This window comes from Pelmatolapia mariae, linkage group LG7, assembly GCF_036321145.2.
Source record: "Pelmatolapia mariae isolate MD_Pm_ZW linkage group LG7, Pm_UMD_F_2, whole genome shotgun sequence".
Lineage (NCBI taxonomy): Eukaryota > Metazoa > Chordata > Actinopteri > Cichliformes > Cichlidae > Pelmatolapia > Pelmatolapia mariae.
In genome coordinates this window covers 41,431,311-41,453,300 of record NC_086233.1, presented here as the reverse complement: position 1 = coordinate 41,453,300, position 21,990 = coordinate 41,431,311, and the positions used below count along the sequence as shown (strand labels likewise).

General features: G+C 38.0%; 1 protein-coding gene across 2 annotated transcripts in view; it reads right to left on the bottom strand.

The window, feature by feature from the left end:
* mgat4c (mgat4 family member C) overlaps positions 1-21,990 on the bottom strand; it is a 113,715-nt gene that overhangs the window by 43,917 nt on the left and 47,808 nt on the right. For both annotated transcript variants that reach the window (XM_063479124.1, XM_063479125.1), the window contains exons 2-3: positions 21,382-21,452; positions 8,781-8,864 (exon numbers count right to left, since the gene is read on the bottom strand). The gene's annotated coding sequence lies outside the window, so the exon portion shown is untranslated. The remainder of the gene's footprint in view (positions 1-8,780; positions 8,865-21,381; positions 21,453-21,990) is intronic.

Sequence of the window (21,990 nt, the reverse complement as noted above, 5' to 3'; positions counted from 1 at the left end):
GGTTTCTCAAAAAGATGCCCGAAGCTATTGAAAAGGTGGCCTATTTTACAAATAAATGCTTTGTTTGTCAGAATATGTTCGATTTAAAAGCCCACTTACACTTTCTATCACAAATAAAAGCTGAAGAGAAAATACAATACCAAAGAAAGCAGATACAAGTGAGGCAAAGAAAACAGCAAATCTAATAAGCTTGTTTTCTTCTCCTCCTTCTTTCTCTCTCTCTTATGGATAAGTCGCTGCGTATGGATATGTCCACATGCATGTTTGTTCTGCTCAGACACTTTTTCAACATTTGATTACTGCAGCAGAGACACTGCCAGAGTGCTTTCCATTTTCATATTTGTGTGGTGACTGAAAAAAATATGCATTATAAAATCTAGACCTAATACATTTGTTGGCAACATAATGAACCCCAGTAACCAAGAGGGAAAGTACAAATATACAGATGCATCTTCTTAGCCCCGAGCATGTTAGCATCAGTGTCAGTTTCTCAACAGAGTCCTTCGAGGCTGATGGCACAAAAGATACTTCCGTTTGAGAAATGATGGAGTTGGAGGGCTAAAGAGCTCCTCCCACCACACCTCTATCCTCTCCACATGGAAAGATAATTGTCACCTCCTTACCCAGCGAGACGGGTGTATTTCTGTGACCTATACTAGGTACACTTCCCCTCTTTTGTGCAGCCTGAGATGTCACAGTGGTTTGCCATAATTACTTTTGCTGATAGAGGTGAGAGAGGACATTTGCATCAGATGAGGTGCCGAGTGGTTGGGTCTCACCACTCGCCATATGCAGCTTTTAATGTCACCGTAATCTCTAAAGGTTAGCAATGGCAGCACCACTGTATATCTCCACAACCAGCTGAATCAGTGGTTTGGAAATAGGTTTGACATTGAGTTCGAGTAAACGTCAGAACACACCGAGTCTCACACACACACACACACAAACGCACATACACACACTTTAAAAAACAAATGTCTGCATTTTCCCTCGCACACACTTCCTTTGTTGCACCTTTACACTAACACTTTGGGGCAAGATTGGTAAGGACAAGCTGTGATTTCAGCAACCACCTCTTTAAAAACTCTTCGGGCTACAGAGATAAACATGTACACAGTGTGCTGCTCACACATCTTTGTTGTCAGAGATTCTCCCCTTTTAGTATCTGCTGCTTACAGCAGTAATTTGCCTAACCTGCACATCTACGTTATCAACAAAAGAGCTCAAATCCCTGCCGATTATTTGCTCAGTTTACAGATGCACATTGCATGGAATAATAAAACAGAAAATTGCCAACAGCAAACATTAACTCTAAACCTCAACTGATAACATTCTTTTGGAAATTAGGCAGCATTTGTCTACATTTCAGCAGAACGGAAATCTGGCCATGAATAAAAGCCAGATTGAGAATTCTAGCTTCATTTTGCTGATTGTTGAAAATTAAATTTATCTGCTGAGAGAAGTTTGGAAATGTCCTCCTTTAACTGGATAAGTCATAAAATATTATCAATAGACAGAAAAAATGTCTTAAGTGTTAATGATTTTATAAATGAGGCTCTGAGTGATATATGATCAAATCCCTCTGTTAAACATTCAGAATATTGATACGATTCAACTATTGATTGATTCAAATATTTGATATATGCAATAATACAGTTCACTGAAGAGAAGATTTGAGGCCTACAGAAAAGTGATTTTCTGTAATTTTCACAAATTGCCTCAAACTTTTTTCATTTTACCTGTAATTTTTTTCTGAAATGAAATGTTTTCTGAGATATTTCAGTGTGAAAATCATAAAAAATATTCATTTGAAATAATCATTATTAAAGGTTTATATTGGAAATTAGGTCTTTAAATTGTTGCCATTTTACTCCATCCTTACTTGTTCAACTTTCTGCAAAATCTCACATTAAGACAGTTGTAGCAGTCCTGAGATAATCCACTTCCTCCTTGCTATAATAAAGAAGAAACTCACAGGTAAGAAACAAACCTTCCTGGAAGTTCTTTTAGTTTTTTATTAGCTTGTTTTCAGTCAAATTCAAAAAACCTTTTTCACAAACCAATAAAATTGTAAATGGGCCAGTAACTATGAACTACGGACAACTTGTTGCTAGTAAGTTGTTAAATTAGACATTGAATTATTATTAATATTCATTAGCATTTACACTATCATAATTTTATTTCTTCAGCTTCACAAAAACTTCGCATCAAAGCACAGGGCAAACTTCAGAATGCTGATATCCTCACTTTTCTTCATTGTAGCCACCACATTATCTTTTAAAGGCTTACAGATACAAACTCACTTATTCACTTACACACTAAAACATGCACAAAAACTCATAAACATGAACACACACCAAAGCTACCTCATCCAGGAGAAAAAAAACACTGTCAGAACTCGTTTTCCCTCCTATTAACGTCAGAGTAAAGGTAAATGTTTTCTGCCTTAGTTTGGATTGCTTATATTTTATTTGACCTTTTACCATCCTTGAGATTATGTTGAGAAAATGTTTTCATTAAAAAGTTAAAATTTAATATAGCACATAACACACATTAAAAGGGTTGAGTTGTTTTTGGTTTTTTTACAGATGTTTTCTGCCTTTTAACTCTTTTGAATATTTATTATTGCTCATTAATAAGACCAATGTATTTCTTATTCGATTACTCAATTAATCGATGGAATAATCAGCAAAAGACTCGATAACTAAAATAACCGATAGCTGCAGCCCAAGACTGGATCCAGATCTACATTTGCTCCAGCGTTTTTCCCTGTCTGTGGAAAGATGTCAGTCCAATGTTTACCTCAGCTCTTTTCTAAATGATGACAGTGATAGTGAGGTGAGTTGTTGAGGATATGCTGAAGTTTTCTGTCAGTAAGACGGCTGTTTTTGCTATTATTAGCCTCTGTTAGCTGCTGTTAGCTGCTGTTAGTGAAACTGTCTTTGAAGTGAATGCAACTTTGTTCGACTTTGACACTAAATGAATGAACTATGCTATGTGAGAAAGTAATCAAAACGGTTTATCAGATGGAAAGTGTGACTTTAAGGACACTCAAGCCTACCATTAGCTGGCATAATGTTAGCTTATAATGCTTATAATTTCATAATGTTTAGCTTATAACTTGCTGTAGTTGTTGTTTAAAGCCCTCACTTCAGATCAGGAAATGAGGGTTGAGGTGAGAAGGAAGAGGATTTTATTGCTGCTGGCATTGTTTCTTTCCGTTCCTGCAGACACAAACTGAAATGTTCCTCCACGGCTCCTATGACTTCTCTTCTTCTCAATCTTTAATGTTATTCATATGTGGCTGGTCTCTAGCCACTCACATAAAATTAGATTAGTCGAAAGAAAGACCTATTGTATCCACTGTATTCCAATATGGTGGGGGAACATGGCAGAATCCGCAAACCGCAAATCCACTCTTATGTATTTTTAATGAATTAATTCTAAATTTATGAGAATGGATCCATTTGTTGAAAGACATAATTACACACTGTTTTGCTTTGAGGATCAATATGTAATGCTCAAGCACTGAATTGAAATACCCCTTGCCATTTCACTCACAGCAAAACTGAAGCATGATGATTTATCAAATTGGTATTATGTTACAGAAATTGCATTTGAGAGTTGGCTAATGAGCAAATGATTAAATATTTGAAATCAATTTGGTAATCCAGACAGAAAAAATATCTGCTGGTTTGTCTGATTTTAAAATGACACACTGAAGTGCACAGTGAACTGGCGCATTCAAAGATAATTCTTATATCAAAAGTTGAAAGCAAGAAATCACTTGCAACCCTCTGAAGGCTGAAATTTAGATACGTCCTTGAATCCACTTAACACTTGCACACTGGTGCTGTAAAGGTGTATAGCCAAAAACAGCCTGCATCTCTCTGTCTTTGTGCCATTGTTTTTATTCCTCCCAATCTCCCACTCTGTGAGAACGGTTCAGCCTTTCATAGTCTCCAAATCCCACACCTCCCAGAGCAAATGCGTCTGCTCATCACACTTTCTCCATTCTCTTCATGTTTCTTTCTTTTTTCTTGTGTGTTTCTGGGATTTCGGTGACATTTTCACAGTGCCAGATCCTTGCCTTGAGACAGCGTGCATGTGCCCACACCTCTCCACCTCCTAAAATACACATACATAAACACAATGAAAGCAGATATGCACACACCTCGCCTGGAGCCAGGCCCCTCTGTGCTAGTCTACCTCAGAGAAGCTGAAGCTTGGCATAGAGAGGAGGTTCCGGTGGATTCTGTGCTCCGCCTGCCAATGCTGCTCTTTTGATCTGCAGCCAGCTGATGACAGATCTACATTAAGCTCATAGTCTTCACTCCTTCGCTCTGTTTCTCCTCTCCTTTTCCCTGACACTGGGGCAAGATGCTACCATAAGTCAACGAGCATTGGTGGGAATCAAGATTCATGTGGGGTTGACTTGTCGAGTCTCTTCTCACACCGAGCTGAGAGAAATGAAGAAGGCTGAGAGGGTTACCAGCATGCAGAAAAATATGTGGGTGTACGCTAAAGATAGTGCCATTCCAACAATCTAGGGGCAAGCTTTACACATCTCTGATGTGCACCTCCAAGAAAAATCCACACTTTAATGCATTAAATTTAACACTTACGGATATTGTTAAATTATTTTTGTAAAATGAAACTAAATAACCTCGATAAAAGGCCGTCTCCTGCAGTTGAGAGACACTCAAGTAAGAAAGTAGCAAGTCTTGTTAAGATTTTATCACAATCATTAGGAGACTATGAGGTTGCAAATAATGTAAAAATGTGTTTGTCTCCTCTTATGATGAATTTCTGTCTTTGTGAGTGATGAATGTGGATAATATGTTAAGACAGAAGTCATGGGGTGTGAGTAACTGACACTGAAAATTAGACATTTAAGTATAGTCAGTGAACAATAGTTCACAAAAATATTAGAAGCAAGAAAAAAGAAATAGCTTTCAAGAGTAACTTTCACTCAGCTGAAAAAGGGAATGTTAAGATTTAGAGGCAATTTTAATTTGCAATGAAAGCATGTTATATGTCTAAGGTATGTATTCCCCTGGTGGGGTTCAAATTTAATTAGAAAATGAAAAGCTTAACAAACATTAAGGGTTTCTAATATGTCTGGTGGTTCAGCATGCATAAAAAAGTTCTAACAAAGACATGTAATTTCAAAAGCTGGAATCAATACCGTTCCTTCTACTCATAACCTCATCAGAAACAGCTACTTTTTTCAGTTGATCAACTGTTATTAGAAACGGACTAGATAGCCATGTTTCTGCAAACTACTTGTGCAGAAATTGTCCTCATCCACCTTAATGTTTGTGTTATGATGCATTTATCCAAACTGATAAGTGCCAATGAAAAACTGCACTCCAGCAGAAGAGTGAGAGTGATGGCTAACAGCTGCTGATGAATGAGGAGTGACGGGCAGTGATGGAGACTCACCATTAGAAAAAACACAACCAGCTGTTATTTCTAAAGGGGACAATTTGCTTATTCCTGCACTATGCAGCAGGAATGGCTTGCCATCATATTATTTGGCATGGCGGGTGGTTTAGAGTGAGGTGTGACTTTGTGGTAATAGGTGACAATGTCTTTTTTGTTTTAGTCACTAACATTCTCAATCTTTTTTCACACTCAGTATAATTTTAAAGATGAAGAAGGGGGAAAGGAGATAATGTTCAACAGGAGCCAGCTGTATTTTTTTTTGTGTGTGTGTTTGTCATTACAGAGCTGCACTTTGATTTACTGGTGTGCTGGTTTTGTGTGGGCTGTAAATTGGCAATCTGTCTGTCACCGTGCTATTCAAATGGTCACTGTAAAGCTCCTGTGAAGAGATCAGGCCTGTGACCTATGGTACACTTTTAAAGATCATTTGGGAGGTATGAAGAGTAGATTGCAGACATATGGAAAAGTAAACACACACCTTGTGTTTTCATCTTTGCTGTGTTTGGATTTTAGCGCTACTGATGCAGATATTTCACGCAGAGACAGAAAACTGAACAAATATGAGAGTAATCATGAGAGTAAGGGTGCATGTGGGCACAAGAAAGAGAAGGCATGATGATAGCAATGCATTTGCTGTGAATGTGTACCTCATACCTAACACTAACAACATAGCTGCCTAGAACTAGCATTCATTATCACTGCATCTATTGTGAAACATCCTTAAAATGTCAGCTGAAACGTGTTGGAAATGCATTGAAATTATGGCATCCTTTCAAGCTGTCTGTGACCATGTTGCATCAGTTTAACATGAATTAAAATGTTATTGCAATGTGTTCTGTGAAAATAACTTATTTGGGCTCTATGATCTGTGTTTCCATGAATACGTTTCACTCACTCAGTGGTTTCAGATCAGAATCACTGAGGATCATAAAGTAGACTGTTGCTTAATTGGTCTGTTTTAGCAAATTTGAGTCAGTTTTACCAAACTCTATTGTAAACACAATTTTCTTTCCTGCAGGAAATTTATGGATTCCTGCTGCCAGTTTCAAGAAATGTGTTTCTTTTGCTGATAGTAGAGCCAAGCATATGTTAATTTCCTGTCCTCATACACGACACTGCATGTGATATTCTTCAAACCCAGCTCTTCTAGACTTGCCTGATTTGAAATCTAAGCCATGCTCTGTGCCATGCTGTCCTGTAGAAGAAACAGCTGTTTGCATGAATGTTTAATGTACACCCACACTGGTATGCCATTTCAACAGATGAGAATGTGGAGGATCACCTCAATCCTTGATTTAAGCTATTTGAAGTCCCTGCCATTTCAGAATGTCAAATGCCTCATTCTCTGGAGAGCGCCACTTAAAAATGTTATAGGTTAGCAAAGCAACAACAGCAACAACAGTTTACTCAAACTGTGGCACGTACAGTACAGTGATATACGTATATATATTGTAGTTGGTAGGAGACATACTAGTCGTTTAATCTAATTGTTTTGCATTTTTATTGATACCCAAGGCAGGTAAATAATTGTGTGCTCATGTTATGCAGCCATCTGCCACCAGATGGAGCATCACTGGTGAGAAACGCCATGAATCCTTTAATCTCAACGTGGCCTTTTTGTTAACACTATTATCACTACTTCAATTAAAGGCTAAACATTAGATTTCAGAGACAACCATCATAAATGAGCTTTATCTGAAAGGTGGATGGGCTTTCCCTTAGCGATAGAGAGAGGAGTTCAGTCGTTTGGGTGGGGCACAGAGTAGAGCCGCTGCTACACATCGAAAGGAGACAGCCGAGGTGGGCTTCTCCTGGGTAAGGTGTTCTGACTGGGCATGTCCTACTGGTAGCAGGACCCATGTTAGACTCTGGACCCACTGGAGCAAACAAATCTGTTGGCTGGTCTGGGAACAGCTCAACATTTCCCCAGATAAGCTGGAGGAAGTGGTTAGCGAGAGGGAGATCCTTCTTCAGTTTTTTGGAAAGTAATTTTTTGGAAAGTAATTTGTCATATTTTATAATACTTTTTTTTTATTATTTTATAATACGCTAACTTTTGTGGTAACATGTTTTCATATCGTATTTAACATCTGTCTATTTAAATTTTTTTTTCATTTTCTGAAGTATAACGAGCAATGTTGATAGTGCATGTGAGGTGCCACACAATTAAGAAGCATGATTCGTTATTAAAGAATTAATAACGAAGAATTAAAGAATGATTGGGTTAAAACGCCTTTGTTTAATAAGTTTTTGGCATTAAATGGTTCTTAGATTTAGTAATAGCATATGTACATATATCGGTTATTATATCACTTAAAAAAACAAGAATTAGGTGCAACAGTTTGGCTTTTTTATTGTAGAGTACACATTGTTACAGTACCAATAAACTTACCAGTGTCATATAATCATAGTAACATCAGTATCTCATTCAGAGAATCATGCACACCTGCAGAGATAGCTAATAGCTCGATGCTACTCTAAAACTGAGGTGATAAACTTCAACTGTGCACTAGCCAGTAAGGAATAATAATAATAAGGAAGTAAACAAAGCTGATTTAACAAGTGAAATCCCAGTATATATTAATGAAAAATCACACCACGTGCACAAACACAGATTTGTCTTGTCACGTTGTTTTGCATTCATATTTCAGAATCAAATTAAGAGGCCACTTTGGGTTTTTGCATTTCACCTAAACAATAAGTACTTCCTTTTCTTTTTACCAGGTTCCTGTAATCTTACACCATCTATCTGCAAAAAGCACTCCAGTGAAATAAACTAAAATGTAAACACCACAAGTGGAATATGTTGTCCTGTACAGAAGAGCAATGCGACCGTCGATATGGCTGCGGGTTTACAATTGTTGTACTTGGCGACTGCTGTCTGTATCACACAAGTGTGAAAAGCAATAACACCACCAAAGTGCAACTGTTGGCGGTCAATATTTTCTCTCCCTGATAAACCCTCTGGGCAGAAGCGCTCCTTAGTCTAGCCAACGCAAACACAGCTTTGCAGCTTCAATCTGTCACACAGTTTGAATATGGAGCCAAAAATAAATAAATAAATATTATCGTTGCAAATCCTTTTCTTGTCACTGTGCATTCTCAGTTTTACAAAGGAATCATCGAAACATGAAGTTTAAGCACTCCCAAAAATGTTTCAGATTTCTCCTAAAACTAAATTAGCCTTCATTTCTCCTGAGCTGCGAGTCTGATTTGCTTTACCTTTTCTAATGTCACTGCTCTGCAGGGGATTTACATTTACTATGACTAGACACAAGCACACTGCAGATTTGCGACACACATGCAAAAACAAAAAAGGCATTTAAACGTACCTTGTAAAAGTCAGATGTGTCTGTAGGAGAAAGTCTGCAGGTTGACATGGATGGGATACATAAGCACGTCTACCTCAGCTATATCTGGAAAAACAAAGACACCAAAAATGCCAAGGTTATTTCACACATCATTTACAGCATGTAGCCTTATGCACACATCAATATAGAGAGCAGTGAGTTATCCACATATCCTATAATGCCATAATGATGGAAACAGGAGTGCGTGGGAAACATGAGATTTACAAAGTTTACAGAGATACTGTTCCAACTTACAGCACCCACACAGCACTCATGCACACCTACAGACACATGCGTTAGCACCCCCCACCCACCGTCCACACACACACACACACACACGCACGCACATATGCACACACAAACATACATACAATAAACAAGCATTCGATTCCCAAAGCAGCTATAAGGCTCAACACACTCTGTTACCCAGTGGCTTACTTTTAAAGATGAATCTCAAGAGTCCCCTAAGGAAAACAGCACTTTGCCAGGAGATGTCCAAGAACGTTAACTGTCACCGTCTCTCTCCACACTCAGACACTGACGGCTGTGATGAGAAGGTGCGGTGCTCCCACACTGAGGCAGGGTAATTGGCTAGAGATGATGGGCCATAAACATACATCACAGGGGCGGCGAAGCACCAAGCAGACAGCTAACTAAGATTCTCCTTCGACTGCGTGGCTCTTGTTTGTCGTATGCACACGTACACACATGCTCCTCATTGTCTTCCTTTCCCTGGATATTCACGCTCTTTGAACACAGGGTCTAGCCTCCAATTTTCATAACTCAAAAAAAAAAAGATCCTGCCATTCTCTTTAATCTATCACCATAAACCTGATATGGCACATTGTATATTCTGTTCAGACCCTTTCACCCATTTCTTGGCATCATGACCATACCCAGAGGATGCTCTTTCCTGGCATTATCATCCACTGATATATAATAGGCACTACCCATTCAAAATGCATCATCACCATAACAGATAGGATGCCCTCTGTCTCACCATTACTACCACTACACAGTGGAGGATAATAGGCTATCCGCTCCTGAGGTGCTATCGCCATGGCACAGACTTTCCTTCTATTACCATAACACTTCTGTCATAATAAGCCGAGAGAGCCTCGCAGTCATGACCACAGCTCTCTGAGAGGAGGTCAGTCATGTCATACTGTTTGCTCACACGCTGGTAATTGGGAGAAATAAGGCTGGGTAAGGAAGTAGCAGTGGAGCTGCCCTTTCTTCTCAGTGTTTGCTGTGCAAGGCAGCTATGACGCTATGATCCAGCAGCGCTGCTCAGCCGTTTGTTGTGTTTTAAAAAGCAGTGAAATAAAGTCAACAAGGAAAACAGTGCCAGCTAATTTGGCTCGCAAAATTGCAGCTGTTTGCAACATCTCATGACGCTCCCTCATATTGGACAGCTCCTACGAAACAGCACTCCCCGTCCTAATGCCGTGAAATGGAATGGGGGAATTATATCAATAAAAATATACTTCATTCATCATACGCTTCTTTTCTGGGTTTTACAGATTTAGTTTGACAGATTTGCATGACCACATTTTTTTCCTGGACACGTGACAACCTAAAGACCCCTTCACTCTCTCAGCAGACTAGAACTTCAAGGGGAAGAGTAAAACTGATGGCACGGAGTGGAAGAGACAGGGGGGTACAGGCAATGTGCTCATTATTCAGAGAGACACTCGAGGCCACAGGAACCGGCACACTTCATTTTTCTTGTCAAACTTCGACTGGCTTAATGGCATGTTCGCAGCAAGTGGTGAGACAAAGAGATGGTGTGGCCAGGCCAGGATGTGGAAGTAGTGTCAATCACAACACAGGCCGCCATCGCAGTTGTGGATAGCCTACATTCTTTTAAACGGTAGATCGCCTGAGTTGCCAAAGCACCTGAACGTGACACAGTGGCAAATAAATATGTCTCGTCTGTCAGGGAAGGAGACGGGAAATACAGTAAGGCTAGTTTTCAAAGAGCAAGCTAAAATATGGTCTCAATTATACTCGTAACTACTGAGAGGCACAGATGCTCCTATTGTTCCTCCCATTCCACATCTTTCTGAACCCTACCTCATTATTGCCTTCATTACTGGTGCCATCGATATGGAAGGCAGCTGCCAGAAAACCCGGCTGTATCCACAACCCATCATCCAAACACCAATTAATCATCCGCCCAGCAATTACACAATATACCTTTCACTGATTTCGAACACAGTGATTCTTTTTCTGTTTAATTTATATACAAGAAGCTCTCGTGTTTGTAAGTCATGCAAAGCAGTCTCTTCCCGTTCTATATATTCCCTGGACTGGAACTGTATTTTGATCAGAGAGATGATGGGGCAGGTGTTTTGGTGTGGCTTCATGTCAGCGAGAAGCCTCATTCCATCGCAGTCCAATCTCTAGGCATGGCAGTGGGCTGCTGTGTCAGACAGCCTCTTTTGTTCAACTCCTAATTGGGATAATTTATTGTTCTAACAGGAAGAGCAGCTGTGGCTTTACGGCGTAGCACCAATTAAATCCAGATGCTAGAGTGAAAAGATGGGGATGAACGTGACTTGGGGACCAATCGCTAATATTAATTCAGATCCCTGTGAGATACATGTAACAAGCTGGGATGAGAGATTCTTTTCAACACATTGTTTTTGGGCTGATACTGAAAATGTGCAATTTTGAGGGAGATTCGTGAAAATGGTCACGATCAGATCTCTCAGACATTACGAAAGATTTCGAACAATGAATGAAATTATGTGCTAGATTAAACAGAAACGAAGATCTCGGGGAGAAGGACTGTGGCTGCAGCGCATGAACAATCACTGGATTCTGAAATCTTGCTCTAGTTTAACTGTTGTTAAAGAAGTTTTTCCACCCAAAATGGCTCTGACACAGGATCAGGTGAATATGAGCGTGAGATCTGGGGAATAAGGGGAGCAACTGAGTGAAATCAGGTCGCTGTAAAGATTTCTCCAGGGCAGGTCTAACCCCGCCATACTGTGCTTGGCCCGCCTGCCTCTTCAGTTGAGGCTCTTTAGACGAAGAGCCCTGGGGACAGACACAAATGTGAGTAACACAGAGAATGGAGGCAGCATGAGGTCAGCACCTCAGAGCTGCAGCTCAAATAGTAATCGCAGATACACTGTGACTCCTTAAGGCTTAAAATTCAGAGGGAAAAGAGAGCAAATAGTGAGAACGTCCATAGAAAGAGCCTCCTTTTGTTTCTTCATTTGACTTCGCTCTAAAGTTTTAATGAAGTATTTCTGTGCTTTGCAGCTATTTACTGTAAACAGGAGGTATCACATGTTTAATATCTAAAATGCTTACATATAATTGCAAATTTCTTCAACAACAAGAAATTTTGCTTTGGATTTTGGTTGTAAAATGCAAAAAGAAAGAAAATTCTCATCTTTGAGGAACCATTTTAAATATTTCTCTAGCACAAAATGGTTAAGGAGTATGGCAATATGTAGAGCACAAGGTAAAATCTAGGCAGAGCTCGTTTCTTTCTGTCCATTTTAAGACAGAAAGAAACGAGCTCTTTCTGTCTTAAGGTATTTACCTTGTGAATACCTTGTGCTACCATGATACACTAAATATCCCCATAAAGCTAGCCTTCTCTTCTTTCCAGAACTGTTTGAATTTTTTCTCTAAAATTTTGTCTCGCTTCTAAAATAAAGACTTCAGAATGACTCCTTGACAGCCATTCATCCACAAACAGTAGATGGATCAACTGAAAGGCCAAATGGATCTCTTTGGCTCTGTGTCATGGCTGTATTTTTTTTCTATTTCTGTGAGAACAGATACTGTTCATCTGCTGTTCTCGTTGTCCAGATTCCTCATATTTTTAAAGAACACGCTGCACACCATTCATACACGTCATGTCACGTTTTCAGCTAATAGTAGTTTGGGATTCACATTCTTGGTGCAAAAATGATACTTTATGCCTTTTTAACTCATATATAATATATTTAACTAAATGGGAACAAAATATTTCATGGATCAGGGATAAGTGGCTTAACAAACAAACATATGGCTGAAAATGGCCAGGTACGAGGACTGGATTGAAAAGAAGTGAAAAAGCAGCCATTGTCTGAAGAAAAACTTTGAAAGACTATCACAAAGCTTGCAGGATTACTGCTCAAGATCATTTATAAAAAGTCTGTCTCTGTGTTAGCAAAATATAAAATACTTAGGCTTTCACACTATCCTTCGGTTTTTATGCCCGTCTATGCACACAGCCATATTTATTACATCAAAATTATGCTAAATCATGCTGCGTTTATAAGATGTCACCTGTTCCATAATCCACATTCCTCATTTATAACCTACTACTGGAACAGTTGCATTGCAGTGGATAGTTAACTATTACTGTGTATTGATGATATTAATAATTAGCTAAAGAAGATGGTTTTGGGCGCTGGTTCAGCTCAGTTATGAGCAGGTGCCCATATACCGCATGGCTGAAAGCAGCCGTTCAAGTCCGACCAGTGGCTCTTTGCTGCACTTCTTCCCCTCTTTCTTTCTCTACGCTTTCCTGTCAATCTTCTCTGTTCCTATCAATAAAGCCAGTTAAAAGGCCAAAAAAAACCCCAAGGCAGGTATTACTAGTGTCAACTAGTATGAGTAACAAAGTTTAATCAGTTAGTTTCAAATACTTTATTTAGTTATACTTCATATCCCTAAACATTTATCACCAGCTCCAGTCAATTTGATTATGTATTATTACTCTATTTTTAGTTTTTAATTTCATTCAATGATTTTGCACAAATATCATCATATAAAGTGATTAAAGAAGGTGTGATAAAATGCAGATACCACACAAGGCAGTAATCTTTGAGAATTTTGAGACGTCTAAAGACTGAATGAAGCTGACCTGATAATGACTGGATCATATTTACAACATGGCTGAATGGTTCTCCCTCTAGAAATTAAAGATGGAAGGAGTTCATGATATTGTACATCTCTGTAACATCTCCCGCTAAATGTATTCTTGCCACGCAGCTCCTGTGTATTTCATTACATTCTACATTGTACAACAGACTTCAAACCCCAAAGACAATATCAAATAGCTGTTTGCAGTAGCCTTGACAACAGTGGCTGTTTTCCATCTCCGACTTAACCTCTCTTCCTTTCTCTCACTTTCTTAGATGTCGTCAGAAGTGCCATAAGCTGTCCAAATGGATAGCAAGAAACCTTGGAACTTTATGAGGATAAAGAGCTCTGACCCAATTAGCCGTCTTTGTTAAATAAAACTCCACCGGCCTGCATTTAAACCACCACATACCCCTCTGTTCCCCTCCCCTGCTTGTGTTTTTACAGTACAAAGTGATTACAGATTTAATTAGCTGAGGACCTTGCTTCAGGGAGTCTCCTAAATCCATATTGATATTTCTGCAGAGTTCAGAACAAGGGGCCTGGGCTCTGTGAGGATGACTTACGAGGGTGGCGGCATAAAAATATAATGACGATGTGATTTTCAACTTTTACCAGGCTCTGTTTACTTTTCCCTCTGAGACTAATTTTACAGTAGTACGATGCTGAGAATTATGCAGCGAGCAAAGAGTAGATCAATGCCATCTCGCAGCAAGAGTCGTGGATTTTAACAAATCTCCTGTCATGAAAGCTCGTTTTCTGCTTTTGATATGTGGAGAAGTTTAATATAAGTTTATATACTTCAATTCTATATTTATTACCTTTGCCAAGTGGGTTAAGGATTTGTTCACGTTTAAGTGTGTGTGTGTCTATCTGTAAGCTCAAAAAGCTATGAATGAAAGGGATGTCGAGTGAGGTCATGTTAACAATCCATTAAAATTTGGCTTACAGCCACCAATTTCTTCAAGGTTAGCTTAATGATTTATTGGTTGAAAACTGACAAAAGTCTTTTTTTTATAACTTAAAAACTATGATTCTTACAAGTCGGGTGTATATTGCCAACATGAAGAAAGTATCTTATAAGATTTAAAGTATGATGTCACATTTGACCTCTGACCTCCCCTTTATGGTCAACAGACTGATTTAAAGGTCAACGTGATATTAATGCTATACAGAACTATTTTATTTATCTATTTTATTTTTATTTATTGACAACACATAGGCATGCTGGGGTATTATGATATTATGGGGACTCTAAAAATGTAACTTTAGACCTCTGATTTCATCTTCAAAGTCAAATAAGGTCAAACTTTTATAAAAAATGTGTTTAAACCTATGCGTCAAATTTAGCTGCCTTTGATTGTATTGGCAACATTTAGGAAACTATGCTAATATATGAGCACTCTAAATATCACGTTATAGTTTGCATTGAAATATCATGTGACATTTGACCTCGGATCTCATGTTTACATTTCACATCTGCCTGTAATGATCTGCCTCTTAGCAAAACATGATAGTGTCAAAAAGGTAATACTGCTGTTTGTGTACATGAATGCTATTGTACTAAATATTATTTGACAGTCAGAAAAACTTTGAACCTAAGTATAATTAAATTGGAAGTATATTTACGTGACACCCAACAGGTTCCCAGGAAACCTAAAAGTCAGAGTTAAGTCAAAAGGCGAATGGTCGACTGCTATTTTTATTTGGTGAAAAGTATATATTGACAAGATGTCCTGATAGCAGACCTCACCAGCCTTTCATGCTAAACCATGGAAGCCTCGAAGCAAAGAGAGCAGCAGCAACAAATCAGGCATCAGTGACAATAGATGTGACAATGATTACAACAGATACAAAGTAAAAAGCAAAGCTGAACTAAAGATCTTGCAGTGGGTTGCAAAGTGAGTTGCAGATGCACAGCAGCTGTAAGCAGACTAAAACAGCTGAAATAGCACACCTCTTGTGCCAGCTAAGATTAAGATACTCTATCTCCCAGGATTGCAATGTTCTGATTGTTTTTTGTTTTTTTTTATTTTAATCCAAACCAAGATTGGCTCAGGTTCCAACCTGCTAAACAATGGACGTTGGATAAACGTGTCTATATTGTGTCTGTTGGTCCATGACCAATTCTGGACATCTGGACGACATCCGAACTTCACAATTTGGACATGCAACCATGACCCAACCTCGGCATCAAGATGTTCAACATTTGAACTTTGGACTGGGTAATTTCTTTGGACATCATGTGGACGTCTATGACAGGTGCAGGAAATTTACATGATTAATAAATGTAATATTTTTTATTTACAAATATCAACATTGTTGTTTTCAACATGATACATATGAATACTGATTTTGTATAAACAAACAAGATCTATTATGTGTTAGGCAGTGTTGGGTGTAATGCGTTACTAAGTAACGCGTTACTGTAATTAAATTACTTTTCCACTGAAAAAGTAGAGTAACTAATTACTGTTCATTTTTAGGTATTTTAATTACAGTTACTTACAATGTACTTGCGTTACAATGTAAAATAATTAAACTCGCTGAATATCATTATTTAATTTCAATAATTTATCTTCTAAACGTAAAAGTAAACTCTGCCGCTTTAACATCGCTGTGGCCCAGGTGCACGTCATTTCGCGCCAGTTTGCTGCATAGTCGTATTCTAAAGCGGAAGATGTCGGACTCGGCTGAAGCGTGTGGCTGTTTTATGAAATGGACATATTCCCGTCTCTTCACTTTTCTGAAACAAGCAGACAAGAATATTACAGTAATATGTAAGCTATGTCCTGGGGAGAAAAAACTATCGGCTGCTGTTAATAGCGCGATTAATCTACTGAAGCGCCTGACACGAGAGCATAGACGAACACTTCTGAGTGATCCTTGTTCATCATCCAACTCCTGCTAAGCAGGCAAAACTTGATTTTACTTCAGCAGCACAGAAAGCGTCTGGTGAGCTTAAAAAAATGATTGCAGGCTACATTGTGGAAGAGATGCTACCGCTGCGTACTGTAGAGTCTCCGTCTTTAAAAAAAAAAAAATTATTTAAAGAGTTTAATTTCTATTGTTTGTCCACTCAAGATTTATAGGGATTTTAAGAAGTATTTAGTTTAATTACTTATTTAGTAATTAAGTTACTTTTCTGACACAGTAATTAGATAAGTATTTTAAATACAATATTGACTAAGTAATTAGTAATTAATTACTTTTTTAAAGTAACTTACCCAACACTGGTGTTAGGCTATTGATTTATTCAGTACATGTGGGTTTTTATTTTTTATCTGTTATTTCACATCTTCCTGTTGTTCTTTAACTGGTTCATTTATTTTTATTAATCAACTTATAATTTGTAATAATAATGGTAAAATAAAAATGATTAAAGTATTCAGAAACATCTTTGCAATTCCTTTTAAAAGGAGTGCAATATGTTTAATACGTTTAAAAGAGCATATTGTATTGTATATTTTATTGTGAAGAGCTTTGTAAGAGGAAGTGCGTGTGTTTGTGAATGGTAGCAGGACTGAGAGAAGTTGCTAGGCACATTGTGAGAAGTTTGTGCAAGTGTGTATGTATGAACTTGACTATCTGCTCGACAGTCTTTGTCGATGCTCAGCAGGTTGGTAAAATCCACCGACCAGCTGCTCACTTTTGTTTTAGCTCAAGAGCCCGCATCACTTTGTGCAGTGGGTATAAAGTAAAACAAGAGGTTTGAGTTTATGACATGAAACATATCTGTATGCATTTACACACTAAAGGAAATGTCAGGTCTCTTAACAAAAATCAGTAGATTAAATGTAATTTCATGAGCCTTTACACAAAATGGAAAAAAAAATTGAAACTGAAACTGTTGCACACACTGTCAAATGTAAAACTTTATCTCACAGAATGTCTTACACACAGTACTTACATACAGTAATGTGCAAATCTCCTGAGTCAACCCTCTTTCTTTAGATTTTGCTTCCAAACAGCCCCGAAGTCTTATAATTTTTTAAGAGGTTTTTTTTTTTTTTTTTGATAACTGCTTCTTTACTCATTTTAGTCCATTCTGTGTACCTTACCACTGTTTTTGGTTTAAGCCACTTAACACTGCCCTATAGATCATTCAAGAAAAAGCACCTAAGTCAAGGAATGAACTAATGTTGTGTCTATGCATAATAGACAACTTGGCAAAGAACCAAATAAAAATTGTATCTCTAGGTACTTTGTTACTAGCAGCCTGTGTCAAAAAACACATATTTTATGTCCATATTTTTAGTTAAGTCTATGAAAAATGATAACAGTTTGACAGTGATACAATAGTACTTTTGCACCAACAAGGTGAATCCCAAAGAGCTTTTAATCCAAAATTAGGCATATCCCAGCCCACCATACTATGTGGAGATATGTGAAGCACAAAAGAACTGCCGGGCCTAAAAAATATCTACAGTAGATGAACAGAATCTGAAGGTTATGTTCTTTAAAAAAAAGGGAAAAGAATGTTGCAAAGACCTGACACAGGACCTAAAAAAGTCATTTGGGACTTCAGTTTATCCATCTTCTATTCACTCAGAATCATAATCTTCTGATTTTAAAGATGACTGTGATTCTGAAACCTCATCAGAAATGATCTCAGTGCATGGGTGTCTGTCAAGAAAACACAACAGCAGAACTATTCCTGAAGATTACTTAAAGAAATTACAAGAATGCTGTCTAAGAGGGTTCGGCCTGTGTGTGTGTGGTCATAACAAATATTAAATTACAAGGTCATTAGAACTGCATTTTGTATCATTTATTGTACCACATATATTTCAATTAATTGAACCTATTTCCCATTTCCAATGAGTACAAACTTCTATATTATATATTTTGCTTTATATGTGTAGTAATATGCATGTCTGCAGGTGTTTCAATAAATCACAGCAGGTAGTTCCCATTTTATTAGCAAAATATAAAGAAATGAAAGATGACATGAGATTTTTGCACATAATTCCTTAAAAAAAGAGCTTATGATCCTGTGTTTTGTTGTTCTTAAACCTTCTCACATGAATTTTTATAGAAATCTAAACTGGAAAAATTGTTATTTATATTGAAACCTTTTTGGTTGAGTTACTTCCTTATATCTGGGATAGATGCCTATATTTAGGTAAGATGCTGTTAAGATACTATCACTATACAAGAGAATAAAAAGGTAGAAAATGTTGAGTTCTTTACAGAGACGCGCCAATTTCAATAATTCCATAATTCAGGGGCAAGGTGCAATGCAGCTTTAGAAAGAGGTCAGACTTTTTTCAACAGACCAATCCTGTCTTGTTAATATGATTTCTTTTTCTATTTTATCGTGATATTCGGTAATTAAACCTGCAATCCGACTGGGTGTGTTTGGCTGAGTTTTTTGACTGATGATGTAAGACAGGGAAATGTTGGAAGTCAGGTACAACCGATGTAGAATATATCATCCGTTTTGAATTTAAACCGAAAATGTTCCCAAGTTGCTATTATCGCAGCACAAGAGGGATGGCAAAAAGCATCTCAAGTACCAGTTTTACCATGAAAACCTTCAGAGAATAGTAATAAAAATTCATATTTGAGATTTACAGCTAAAATATTCACTAATATGCAGTATTTTTCTTTGTTTAACATCACATTCACTCAGCGATGAAATGTGAAAGCAGCATGCTGTGGGCTTGTTTTCATCATGACTGTACTGAGCCTCTATAATACAGTGTTGAATGAAAGACCAGCGGAGCTCTGAGGTAAAGTGCCAGCGCCAGAGAGGAAATGAAAATGAGGGTGGTGACTATGGAAGTGTCAAGTGCTCCTCGTCAAACTCCCTGCACATACTATGAATATTTCACTGCTGAAACACAGCAGCCTTTCACCCCATGCTGCACCCCTGGAGACAGACAAAGACAAACAAAAGAAGACAAATAGACTCTGTAGCTACATACGGTATATAGATAACTATAGATGGAGAGTAAGATAAATACATATCTATTTCCCCCAACTACTTCACTACGTGGATACCTGTCTCAGGCTTCATCTTTCAGCTCTAGAACTTGAGGCAGGGCTGACAGGAAGACTTTTCCACAGCTGACAGCGCTGCCTTCCAGCACCAACAGGGGCTGTCTGAGAGCTCACCAACATCACAAAAGCAAGTAACGCCCTGAACAGAATTGCAGACTGCTCTCAAACACAGAATACATTCGCTCATATAGATTATGTGCATGCAGATTACGTCCTATACATTCACACATCGAGACAAGTAATGCAAAGACTGTACAAGAAACAGGGCACGTGACTACATTCAAGGTACTAAAGAAATTTTGAGACAATGTTGATGATGATGAAGTGACACGGTTATCAGTGCAAATAATAACTCATCGCTACAAGAACTGTAAATTACAGTACACAATGCTGGCAATGTTTTCTTTTTGCACACACTGGCCTGCTGGTTTCCTTAGATAAAACCTCTTGAAACTATAGGGATGTATCATCAGGCCGCAACTGAAATCTACAGTTATGTTTGCCCCCTTCCTTTTTTTCTATTTTTTTGTGTGTTTGTCCCACTTAAATGTTTCAGCTCATCAAACACATTTAAATATCAGACAAAGATAACACAAATAAAAACAAAAATGCTGTTTCTAAATGAAGTTGTTTATGATTAAGTGGGGAACAAAAATCCAATCTTACATGGCCCTGTGTGAAAAAGTGATTTAAATATTTAAATTTGCTTTATGAGCTGAAACATTTAAGTGTGACAAACATACAAAAAACAGGAAATCAGGAAGCGGGCAAACAGTTTACACACCACTGAACTATCTATACTACTTCAGTTTGATATATTTGTTATAATCAATGAACCCTAATCCTTGTGAGGACCATAAATATATTTACCAAATTTACAGTTGTGCCAACCAGCAGCCTGAAATGTTTACCTACACCACAAACTGTCAGCTACTTTAGACAGTTTTTTTCTTTTTGTACATATTTGTACAGTACATGCTCATCAAACAACTTTTATTTACTTACCAATGTTTCTGGTAGAATCCATCACAAAAAGTACCACATTTAAGTGGGAACTGATATTGAGACAATATTACTAAGACAAACATGAATGATGTACATTAGTCTATGCCATAACCTGAAAATCCCAACCCAAAGATAATCATGCTCCAGTAATTGAAAAACTCCTTCTTAACCGAAAGCAGTAAGTGCAAAACAGATACTGAACCTATTCAACTCAAGCAGTAAGTAACACATAACAAAACCTAAATCCTATACTTATTTGGGGACAATGTCCCAGTATTGAGGCAAACTATGCTTCCTTCTGCTGTGAATGCGATCTTCAAAAGTTGCCACAGTGCTACAATTAATTTCTAGCCACTGCCAGAGCACTTGAAATCCAATTTTCTCCTTGGGAAGCTTTGTTAATTCTTTGTTTAATATATATAATGAACTTCCTTTTATTTTTCCAAAGTTGTAAATGGCTCCTTCACTTCCAACACTTCATGAGCTATAAAAATGCACAGAAATGAACTTGTTTATCCAGTGCATGTGTTGTTCTAAATATGTGCTTTCATGCTGGCAGTTTCATGTAAAGTGCTATGCTATGATTTAATGATTGCTATGTAATCCTGATCGATACTGCCTCAACAAATGAGCTGAGGTTCAGAAGGACAGTAAAGGGTGAAGGAACATTCCAATCATAAATCAGACCAGAAGCACTTACTTTCACTGTGTATCCTATGGGCCATTATTGGTGGGTGTGCTCACACATCATAGTGGCAGGGGTCTTCCAGGCTAAAAAGGAATAAAAAAAAACAAAGGACTATTAAATCACAGTGTGAGACCAAGCTCCAAGCAACATACACACTTTAACACCGTGGTATAAGGACTGTGAAGCTAGGTTAGGACCCACAAAGAAGGATGGCGAGAGGAGGAGAAGGAGAGAAAGGGAACGCGACATTGATTTTCACCCTCTGAAGTGCCACTTCATCATTCTGTGAGACACACTGTATCGATCCCCTGCCTTTAGTTTGTTTGTAATTTTGGAGGCTCAAAACTGTTCACAAAGATAGATCCTCTTATATGCCACTTGCCTCCAAGATGAAGAATGGAGGGATCAAAGGATGTGTGGGGATGACCTCATTTTACAAAGTGCTTCTCACTCACTTGGTTTTTGTGGCCCAAGAATTAAGGAGGTTACTGTTTCTACAGTACTCTTCCTTCCTTTTTCCCTCTAAAACATAATTTATATAGACATTACATATTGCATTTGCATTATTAGGAGTATTTTTATTTACACATTACATTGCATCAGTTTAAATCGCTGGGATAC